The sequence below is a fragment of the Euleptes europaea genome, chromosome 18 (genome assembly GCF_029931775.1).
Source record: "Euleptes europaea isolate rEulEur1 chromosome 18, rEulEur1.hap1, whole genome shotgun sequence".
Lineage (NCBI taxonomy): Eukaryota > Metazoa > Chordata > Lepidosauria > Squamata > Sphaerodactylidae > Euleptes > Euleptes europaea.
Genome location: NC_079329.1, coordinates 2,174,159 through 2,186,086, shown reverse-complemented (window position 1 = coordinate 2,186,086; position 11,928 = coordinate 2,174,159).

Here is an 11,928-nt window from a genome sequence, read left to right as displayed (position 1 = left end):
TGGTCAGGGGCTGATGGAAAGACGTCTGAGACTTTTCTTCCACATTTGGTTGTGCTGATTCTGACCAGATTCCGCAGCGGGTACTGCATGGGGGGAGGGAAATGCCCATAGGCAGTAGGGGTGGGGGCTCTGAAAAGTGCTGAGCCAGGAATGACCAGTGGGAACCCCCACACACACCAAAAAACCCGATTAAGGGTCTGGCTGCAGCAGTGGTACTCCCTTGCCAGGTCAGTTGGGGGGGGGTTCAGCACATTTAGGGTTGCCAACCTCCAGGTACTAGCTGGAGATCTCCTGCTATTACAACTGATCTCCAGCCGATAGAGATCAGTTCACGTGGAGAAAATGGCAGCTTTGGCCATTGGACTCTATGGCATTGAAGTCCCTCCCCTCCCCAAGCCCCCCTCCCCAGGCTCCACCCCAAAAACCTCCCACCGGTGGCAAAGGGGGACCTGGCAACCCTAAGATTCTGATAACGACCACAGTTGTAGTTGAGAATGAAATCTGAAGAGGTATTTTGAAGTAAACTAAGGTTTGGACAAAGGAAGGCAAGATCCAGGGATGCAGATGGAGGAAAAGCAGTGGCCGAAACCACCCTAGCTCTTGGAAGAATGTCCAGAACTTGGCTTTTATCTCACATTTTAGAGAGCTGTTAACCAATCAGAAGTCTGCCTTGCGTAAGCCAATCAGAAGACAAGGCTAGGGGCCAATCAGGGTCTGCCCAGCTGGCCAGGTCTTGCGCTTCTGGCTCAGGATGGGATGGAGACCCTCCTGAGTTCTTCTGTAGGCAGAAGGAGAACCCGAGAAGGGTTTGGGGGAGCAAAGATTTGGGGCTGTTTATTCGTTCAGATTTTTGCAGACCGGGGCAGCCAGCAGGGGAAACAAACACCGTAAAATAGTTTCGGTGGGAAAAACGGAAAAGAACCCCATTCATCATTACTACTTTCCAACCCAAGTTTTCATTGCTGTTTTTAATGTTCTGTCTGTATTTTAAATCTTTTGATTGTTTGAGTGTTGTGTTGTGTGTATTTTTAGGGGGGGGGTTGATTTCAGTGGTTTCAAAATGCAATTTCATCATGTATGCTTTCAATCATTAGTCGCTTTGGTGGCCCTTGTAAGGTCAGGAGGTGGGATGCAAATTTTGTAAATAAAATAATAAATAATAAATCAAATGATATTATTGAAAGTGTACCATTACAGCTGGAAGATTCGGGGACGTTGCTGGCAGGGGAGAACTCCCCCTCTGGAATGGCTGGTTCAGGTGGTGTGACAAATTGCAGCTTATGGGGCTGGGGGATTTAGGAGGGGGCTGAAGCTGGTAGGAAAATGGCTAGGCTGGGCTCCTGGCTTTTGTTCCTTATGCAAATAAGCTCAATTTATTTGCATAATCACTTTGTTGATCATGGGGGCAATGAATAGGGTTGCCAACCTCCAGGTATTAGCTGGAGATCTCCTGCTATTACAACTGATCTCCAGCCGATAGAGATCAGTTCACCTGGAGAAAATGTCCGCTTTGGCCATTGGACTCTATGGCACTGAAGTCCCTCCCCTCCCCAAATCCCACCCTCCTCAGGCTCCGCCCCCAAAACCTCCTGCCGGTTGCAAAGAGGGACCTGGCAACCCTAGCAATGAACTGTGGGGGAGGCCTCTGAAGAACCACGCCCCAACTGCTGGAAACTTTGCTCAGAGGTCTCCAGCCCTGCCCCCAGGCTTCTGATAGCCCGCTAGGCACTGACCACATGGGCCTGTCTTAGGGTTGCCAGGTCCCTGTTTGCCACCGGCGGGAGGTTTTTGGGCAGAGCCTGAGGAGGGCGGGGTTTGGAGAGGGGAAGGACTTCAATGCCATAGAGTCCAATTGCCAAAGCAGCCATTTTCTCAGTTATAATAGCAGGAGATCTCCTGCGCGTACCTGGAGGTTGGCACCCCTACACACACAGTTGTGCAGAAGGAGCCCCTTCCCTGCGTGGGCTGCCCCTTCCTCCCCCCAGATGCTGAGACGCTTTCACGCTTCCAGTTCTGTTGCAGCTGCTTCTCCTTCTTACGCGCCTGCAGACACAACCCTAACCCATCCCAATTAACACCTCCCAGGAAAGGTGGCAGGCAGGGCTCGGCTGGATGACAGACCGGTGGAGAGACAGGCAGGAAGGCTTCTTTCTCTGGCATCCCAGTCCACCGTCCACGCAGGAAAGGGAGGGTTTTTGGGACTGGGGGTGGGCTGCATCCTCAAAAAATGGGAAATTGTGATAAAAATGATATTGTCCCTGAGCACATACAGTATGCCTTTCTCATCAGCTTCCTCAAGCAGCCTCCTCCACACACATGTAGGGTTTCCAGCTCCAAGGTGGGAAATGCCTGGAGATTTGGGGTGGAGTAGGATTGCCAACCTCCAGGTGGTGGCTGGAGATCTCCTGCTATTACAACTGATCTCCAGCCAATAGAGATCAGTTCACCTGGAGAAAGTGGCCGCTTTGGCCATTGGACTCTATGGCATTGAAGTCCCTCCCCTCGCCCCACCCTCCTCAGTCTCTGCCCCCAAAACCTCTGGCCAGGTGCAGAGAGGGACCTGGCAACCCTAGGGGGGAGCCTATGGAGGGCTGGGTTTAGGGACCTCAGTGGGGTATAATGGCATAGAGTCCACCTTCCACATTTTCTCCAGGGGAAAATATAATCTGGAGATTTGAGTAATTCCAGGAGAGCTTCAGGCCCCACCTGGAGGTTGGCAACCCTAAAGGGTTAGCGATAGGCTTCTGTATTCAGGCTCTGAAGGAGAGGTCCCAGAAGAAACAGCAGCCAATTTCCCCATGAAACTGCACCCACCTTGGGCTGGAATTCAGGTCAGCTGCTTTGTGAGCCAATCTGATGTAGTGGATAGGGTAGGGTACTAGGATCCTGGGCGACCTGGGTTCGAATCCCGTAACTCTAAGCCTGGCCTGCCACACAGGGCTGTTGTTGTGAGAGAACGGAGGTGAGGAGAACCATGTTCTAAGATACTCCAAATCCTAACCGTGGGAAGAAAAGCAGGATATAAATAAATGCAAAAATAATGCATGCTGTTTTGATATTGCCTGCTGGGACCCGCAGGGAGGGGTGAGTGGGAAGCAACAATTGGGGTGGGAGCAGGGGGGGATCCATCTGGAGCTTTTGCTGGGCTGCTTCCAACCAGCAACCTGCACAGAAAGGATGCAAAGAAGGGAGAGAACAACATCTTTGCAATGGGGCCCTCCGCAAAGCAATTTTCTGACTAATTTTGAGTCTCTGTGATATTTTGGAGCTCTTTCCGTCACAGCAGCAAACCCAAACAGAGGGTTATTTCTGATCCGTCTGACAAGCAGCTGCCTGACCTTTCGGGAAACCGACTCTGCTTCTCGGTGACAGAAACTCATCAAGACTGTTCAGAGCCTGCTGGTGAGAAGGAGATACTGGCAGGGGCGGATCATACAGAGACACGACGCACGGCTCCCGCCACGCCGCCTCCAAACCACTATCTGGTATAGGGCTGCCAACCTCCAGAAACTAGCTGGAGATCTCCTGCTATTACAACTGATCTCCAGCCAATAGCGATCAGTTCACCTGGAGAAAGTGGCCACTTTGGCCATTGGACTCTATGGCGTTGAAGTCCCTCTCCTTCCCAAACCCCGCCCTCCTCAGGCTCTGCCCCAAAAACCTCCCGCCAGTGGAGAAGAGGGACCTGGCAACCCTAGGCTGGGGCATGAATCCAGCCCTGAGCTTGAGATGGAGTTGATTTGCACTACCCAGAACATACAAAATCCAGACCATTATGAAGAGAAGCTCCACAACCCACCTCTGGCCAGAGCCGGTTCGAGGAACTTTGTTACCCCAAGGAAAGTATACCCATCCCCTCCTAGGCCAACAGAGAGGATGCCCGGCGGTTAAAAGGACCCAGCAGTTAGTGATGTGAAAGACCTCCGCCTGAGACCCTGGAGAGCCACTACCAGTCTGAGTAGGCAATACTGACCTTGATGGACCGAAAGGTCTGATTCAGCATAAGGCAGCTTCATGTGTAAATGTTGGGGAGGGGCTGCGGCTCAGTGGTAGAGCCTCTGCTTGGCATGCATAAGGTCCCAGGTACAGTCCCCAGCACCTCCAGTTCAAGGATCATGTAACAGGTGATGTGAAAGACCTTTCTCTGCCTGAGACCCTAGGGAGCTGCTGCCAGTCTGAGTAGGCCATACTGACCTTGATGGACCAATGGTCTGATTCAGTATGAGACAGCTTCATGTGCTCACGTGAGTTTGGCTTTGCATCCCTCCCCTCTGGCATCTGCTTGTCCTGGGCAGGAGACAGGCAGGAGAAGTAGGGGGACTTTCACAGTGGGATCCTCGTATGAAGAATTATGTGAGACTTCTTTTCGAATGCCTCGATCCATGGACATTGGATGTGCAAGCTTTTTGTTCTTCCCCCATATGATCTTAAGGTTCTTTGGAACATCCAAACCTGGAGTGTCCAGGTTCAGGTAGGCACCTGGGGCAACAGGCAGCCAGCGTAGCCCAAGGCCCAGTCCAGGGTCAGCACACAAGTAGTTAGGAGTCCAAGCACCAAAACAGAAGGGCAAATCCTGAAAGCACCAGCCAGGGCACAGTCCAAGATCAGGGGTAAATCCAAGGAAAATAGTCCAAATCCAGCCCAAAGTCAAAACACAGACCAACAGCAGGTACACAAAGATAGTGGACAGGTTACCTCCATGCTGGTCCGCCCTTCTCTGGCTGCTTTTATCAGGGAAACCCCAATTAGGGGCAGGTGTGACTCCTCAGCGTGCTGAGTCAGCCCCAGACAGGTGCCATCCATTGCCGGCTGAGCAGCTTCTGTGGCCTCAGCCCTGACTCCGCGGTAGCTTCAGCTCACAGGCAGAGGCTGGCTGGTGCTGGGCTTAGGGCTGTCAGCTCTAGGTTGGGAAATACCTGGAGGTTTTGGGGGTGGAGCCTGAGGAGGGCAGGGTTTGGGGAGGGGAGGGGCTTCAATGCCATAGGGTCCAATTGCCAAAGGGGCCATTTCCTCCAGGGGAACCGATCTCTATCAGATGGAGATCAGTTGTAATAGCCGGAGATCTCCAGCTAGTAGCTGAAAGTTGGCAACCCTAGCTGGGCTGCCAACTGTACACTATGGCACTGCTCCTGCGCCTCCCTCCGAGCCCGCCTTCTCCGGTGCTTCAAAGGATCTGGTAACGCTGGAAGCGAGGCTGGCGGCTGCGGGGCTTCTGACTCAGCCTCAGAACCTGGGCTGTGAGAGGGAGGGAGTGGCGCGCTGACTTTGGCCTGAGCCTCCCCTTCTGCACCAGACGGAGGCTCTACCTTGTCTGGCAGGTCTTCCTGCGGCCCCCAAGGACTGAGGCCGGCTTCCTCTGTCTCTTCCTCATCCGAGGAGGCCTCAGCAGGCAGACTCACAACATGGAGACAGTCGGGTAGTCTGGACTGACGGCACTAGTGGTGGTGGTGGAGTTTGGAAAGAATGTCTCCTTAATGTGTTGACCTCCCCTTGCAAACTGGCTTGCTTGCATGAGCCGCCTGACCCTTCTTGCTGTGTAAGTGCCTCTTGGGGAGAGCCTGCCCTCTGCTGGCCGCACATGGAATGTTAAGGCTGATGGGGTAGGGATGGGGGTACGCTCAGCCTTTACCCTGAGTGGGTTTTGTCTTCTAAGAGCGTGCTTCAACAATACCAGTTGACTAGCTAGGGTTGCCAGCTCCAGGCTGGGAAATTCCTGGATATTTGGGAGTGGAGCCTGGGGAAGGGAGACCAGTTGTAATTTTGGGAGATCTCCTGGCCCCGCCTGAATGTTGGCAACCCTACTAAAGATAGTCTAGATTTTCTGAGACCCATTCCTGGTAGATCCCTGTTGCCATTTCCTGTCTTCTGTAGTTACCTTCTTAACAATTTAATTGAATTTCTGGTACTGACATTCTTCCGGGTCTCCCTCACATCCTCACTCTCTCTAGAAGTTCAGTGTCTTGTGCGAACACATCATATCTCTATCATGCATGTGTGTCAGCGAAGGCGCATGCACATTAGGGTGCCGTGCTGTGGCCCACCAACCATTTCGCACCTTGAAGTTGCTGCGGTAGTATTTTGAATTGCCAATAACAGAATTGTGGGACAACCTGGTTTTTCCCGCACCTGCATCAACTGAAAGAGCAAAAGCTCTCTTGTCTTTAAGGTGGCCCCAGCCAGTCCATTGAAGCTCAAAGACATATAGTGGGGAGGAGATGGAATCACCGCCTCTACCCACCATGGGTTGTGCCCATGGAAGAGGCCCCTTTTCGGCTGGGAGATGCTTCCTGAGGGCCACGTCATCTGCTCCCACCCCTCTGGTTTTGTTCCACCTTGTTCTCCGCAACACTTATCGCAGAGCCCCTGGTCCCATCACTAGGGTTGCCATAGAGTTGCCAACCTCCAGGTACTAGCAGGAGATCTCCTGCTATTACAACTGATCTCCAGCCGAAATACATCAGATCACCTGGAGAAAATGGTCGCTTTGGAAATTGGACTCTGTGGCATTGAAGTCCCTCCCCTCCCCAAACCCCGCCCTCCTCAGGCTCTGCCCCAAAAACTTCCCGCTGGTGGCGAAGAAGAACCTGGCAACCCTAGATTGCCAACCCCCAGGTACTAGCTAGAGATCTCCTGCTATTACAAGTGATCTCCAGCCAATAGAGATCAGTTCACCTGGAGAAAATGGTCGCTTTGGCAATTGGACTCTATGGCCTTGAAGCCCCTCCCCTCCCCAAACCCTACCCTCATCAGGCTCCGCCCCAAAAACCTCCCTCCGGTGGCGAAGAGGGGCCTGGCAACCCTACCCAACATCTTCCCAGAGCCGGGCAAAGTGAAGCAAGCAAGGCCTGGCCTTCTGGGCGGAACCTGCCCAGCGCCACATGCCAAGGCACCAGGCCACGGGCAGAAGGGGGTGAACCTGCATTGTCCAGACTTCCCTCTTCTGCACAAGAGGCGAGGCTTTGCCCGCTGCTCCTACATCTGGCCTCCTTGGCTCACCGTTTGCTGAGACGTAAAGCCATGCCCCCTCCTCCGAGGGAAGCCGAGCAACCTCGCTGCAAGACCCTCACTCTTTCCCAGGTCCCACAGAATGGCCAGCCCAATGATGTGTGTGCGCGCGCGCGTATTGTTTTTTAGGAGGGGGGGAACTAGCAAAGAAAAGCCCCCCCCTTCCTCTCCAAGAAGGAGCCCAGGGTCAGGGCATCTTCCTTGGCACAGTGTGCAGCTTGTCGCCGGGCAACAAGTTGCCATGGTTACCGTTACTGTTGCCCAGGGCGATGGCCGGCGATAGGAACACCTCCCCGTGGGGTGTGGTGGTCGTGAATAGAGATGTAACATTTCTGGGGAAAAAGAAAAAGGGGAAAAAAGGGAAGGCTTGGGGGCACATTTTCCTTTCTTCCCCCCACTTGTTTCCTCCCCTTCCCCCCCTTCTCGGGAGAGAAAAAAAATATTATTGGTGGAAATTTAAAATATTGGGAGTATTTGCTTGCCTATCTATCTCAAGCCAGGTTATATCTTTGAGGCTCAGAAATAATATCTAAAACCAACCTCTCTTGACATTCTAATGTGTACAGAGAGAGCTTCGTGTTTGCAGAGAGGCCGGGGAGGAATTAATATATTCATGACTTTATTGGGAGAGAAAATGCCTTGTGTTCCCCCCCCCAACTCCCCTCCCCTCTTCCCCCCAGCATTTTTGACATTTCCTCGCCCAGGTTGGGTGGGATGGGGGGAATTAAAACAAAAGAAAAAAGGCTCCTGTCTGCATGGGAGGGGGGAGCCCCCCCAAAGAAAGCAAAAACGGGGTGGGGGGAAAAGCTTTGGAAGTTCTTTCGTCCTTTCTGCTTCTCTCCGCCGGCGCTCGAATCCCTTGTGGAAGGGGAAGCAAACGAAGGGATGGGTCGTTTCTCTCTGCTTTCTTCTTCACCCAGGCCCCCTCCTGGTACAAAACCCTCCACCAGTCGGCCCCCCCTTCCCCATAATGAATCCTCCACCCTTCCTTATATTCCGTTTTTGAACCGAGGAGTCCTACTCAGCCCCTCAAAGAGAAATGAACAAGCCTCAGAAATTAAGCAGGAGCCTGGCGGAGCACCCGCTGCTAATAGAGCCATTGTGGGAGGGGGTGCCACAGGCCAGGCAGCGCTTCATCAGGTGTGGGAGGTGAGTCCTCCAATTAACAGATGTCTATCTCCGTGGCCATGGCGGGGAGGGAACAGTCCCCCCACACTGAGTAACTCTGTTCACAAGTTACAGTGAACACACATACCTTCTGTGGTCAGTGTATACTTCATTGGTCTTTGTATGCACACTGAGTAATTCTCATGTTACGCTCAACACATGTACAGCTGAACATGCGGCACAAGCCCCACATTTATCCAGGGACCAGTCCCTGGTTTCATGCGTAAAGTGAACGCAAACCGGCGCTTTCTTTCAAAGAGATGTAGGCGTGTACAGGCGGGATGAGCTGTAATGTGTTCACTGTTAACTGCTCACAGTTCTTTTCCCTCCCTGCGTCTGCTGAATAAAGGGACGTGTCTCGGGTGGAACAGACTCTAGCCCGCGGAACTGTCTGCCACAATATTTTTTTAAATTTACTTCATTTGTAGCCCGCCTTTCTCCCCACCGGGACCCCAAGTGCGACTGGCCCAAGGTCACCCTGCAAGTTTCCATGGCAGAGCGGGGATTCGAACCTGGGCCTTCCAGGTCTTAGTCTGACACTTGAACCACGACGCCACAACGGCTCTCTAACAATACATCTGTTAGTCTTTCAGGTGCAGCTAGCTTCTTTTCTTTCTTTTTTGTAGCCCCCCCCCCACCTCTGGAATTTGAAACCTCGGGATCTAAACCCCTGGCTTTCACCCCCTTTCAAGACCCAGCGGCATGAGGAAGGAATCCGCCAGGGGTCAGTGTGGTGTCATGGGCAATGGCCGGCAGTTCCCGCAGCAAACACCAGAGGGCAGACTTCTGCCCCCCCCCCACTTTACTTGGGGGACTCCCACTTCCCCCTTGGTTGGCTCTATCTATGGTGGCCAACCGAGACCCCCTGCAATTACAGAGCTTGTTCCCCTGGGGGAAATGGCTGGTTGGAGGGTGGCCTTTATAGCATCACATCCCCTCCCCAAGTGCCTTCTCTCCCCCCACCCAGGCTCTGCCCCCAAATCTCCAGGAATTTCCCCAGCTGGAGCTGGCAACCCTCAGCCTCCCTTCCCTGCCCCCTCCGGCCCGCTGCCCCCATCTCTGCTCCAGGAGGGCTCTGTATTGTTCCCCTCGCTCAAAAGGCAGCCTGACCCATCCCAGCTGCGGCAGGACGGGAGCAGGCCAGGGGGCGTTTGATTGATGAAGCCCCCTTTCTCCCCCTGACAGCCCCGCCGGCAGCTGCCATGTGGCTCTGGAGGGGAACAGAAGAGGTCTGGCAGGAGATGGGAGCAGGCAGAGGGACCCTCGAGGACGGAGAGGGAAGGATGGGGATCAGGCCCCCCCAGAGAGGAGCCGGCAGGGAAAGCAGAGGAGACGGGGGTGTTGCGCCCCCCATCCCTGAGCCTCACCCTGTCTGGGGTTGCGCCTGGCTCCTGCAAACACCAAGCGCCCCATCAGCAGGGCTGCCAACTCCGGGTTGGAAAATTCCTGGAGATTTGGGGAAGGGTGGGGTTTGGGAAGGGGAGGGGCCTAAGGAGAATATAATGCTCGAGAGCCAGCCCACCCTCCCTGGCAGCCATTTTCCTCAGGGGAACTGATCTCTGTCATCTGGAGATCAGTGGCAATTCCAGGGGATCTCCAGACCCCACCTGGAGGCTGGCAACCATAAGCAGGATGGTGTAGGCCAGCGTTCCAGTACTTGGAAGGGAGACCACCAAGGACAGCTCTGCAGAGGCAGGCTACGGCAAACCATCTCAGCTTCTCACTTGGTGCCAGAGGAGGAACTTCCCATCAGGCCTGCCCATTAATTAAAACGGGGTGCAAGCTACAAGCCCTGACTTGGATGGTCCAGGCTAGCCCGATCTCGTCAGATCTTGGCTGCAAAGCAGGGTCAGTCCTGGTTAGGACTTGGATGGGAGACCACCAAGGAAGTCCGGGGTCGCTATGCAGAGGCAGGCAATGGCCAACCACCTCTGCGTGTCTCTTTCCTTCAAAACCCTACGGGGCTGCTAATAAGTCGTCTGCCACTTGACAGCACTTCCCGCCGCCAATATGGCCCGTACAACGTCTTGAACCAAATAGACCCAGCTGCCTTTGGTTGACTTAGCAGGACCTGTGTGGGAAGAGAGTGACAGGGCGCCACGTCCACCCGTCTGGCCCCTCCCGGCCGCCTCCGTGTTCCTACAGCCTCTGCCTCTTGTTGGGGACAAAGGGCAGCCCAAACATTCGCCCACGCCACGGCGGTGCCACGTGGCATCTGCAAAGGCCGCACCGACGCAGTGACCCGTAGCCGTCTGGGGGCAGCGGCAAGAATTTTGAGGGTGCTGCTCCGCCACGCTCCCCTTGGAAAGCGCCAGTGATTTTGTGACCCCCAAATATGCTCCCCCCTGACACAAACCCAGAAGTCTTGACTAAGGGTGGCAGTGCTGGCTTGGTACATTCCTAGAGATTTGAGGGCAGAGTCAGGAGAGGAGAGGGGGCTCAGCAGGGATGCGACACCATCGAGCCCCACCCTCCACAGCTGCCATTTCCTCCAGGGGAACTGGTCTCTGAGGGCTGGAGACCAGGTGTAACACAAGGAGAACCCCAGGCCCTGCCTGGAGGTTGGTAACCCTGGTTGCCTGGCCCTGCTGGTCTCAAAGAAGCTAAGTACCACTTCCAGAGCTGGGGAAAGAGCCTGTCCCGGGGCGGGGGACTTTCTAGTCCCCCTTCTCAGGATCCCCTGGCTACAGCCTCCTCCCCCGCCCCCCGTCTCCAACGCACAGGGTCACCTACCTCTGTGTGGGGCCAGAGATCTCCTGGAATTACAACTGGCCTCCAGATACCCGTTCCCCTGGAGAAAAGGGATGCTTTGGAGGGTGGACTGTATGGCATTGTACTAGGGTTGCTAGCTGGAGATCTCCCGCTATTGCAACTGATCTCCAGCCGAGAGAGATCGGAGAAAATGGCTGCTTTGGCCATTGGACTCTATGGCATTGAAGTCCCTCACCTCCCAAACCCCGCCCTCCTCAGGCTCCACCCCCAAAACCTCCCGCTGGTGGCGAAGAAGGACCTGGCAACCCTACGTTACACCCTGCGGAGGTCCTTCCCCTCCCCAATCTTCACCCTCTGTTGGCTCCCCCTCCATATCTCCAGGAATTTCCCAACCCAGACTTGGCAACCCTTCGCACCGGAGCCTCTCCCCTCCGGCCGCAGGGCAAGGCAGGAGGGTGTCAGAGGGGATTCTGGCCAGCAGTCCTGCTTCCCTTTGCTCTGCAAAGCGACTGTCGGCTGGTTCTGGCCCCATTCTTAGGGTTTTCAACTCTGGGTGGGGCAATTCCTGGAGATTTGGAGGTGAAGCCTGGGAAGGACCCAGTTTGGAAAGGGGAGGGGTGTTTGGAAAGGGGAGCCTCCAGGGGAGCGGCATGCAGTCCGGAAACGTAGTTTGCAAATGAGTTGTAATTCTTGGAGCGCTCCAGGCCCCATCTGGAAGTTGGCAACTCTCGACATTCTGGAACGCTGCTTTGGATCGCGCCAGGAATCCGGGATCGCCCCCAGGGCAGTGGGAATGCCAGGCTGACCCCTGACCCCCGCCGTGCTATTGTTTCCCAGGCCCTCTGCTAGGGCCACGGGGTCAAGCGAGGCTGGGGGAGATTTAAAGAGACGGCGTCAGGGCGTGTTAGGCCTGCCTGGGGATTGTCTTGACCACAAGGCGACAGGCGTGTTCTGGGTGCTGCAGTGCTGCTCAAAATCTGCCAGAGAGTGGTTATTCTTTTGGGAGTGGGGGTGACACCGCTTTCGGGTCAAGTGCTGCCAAGA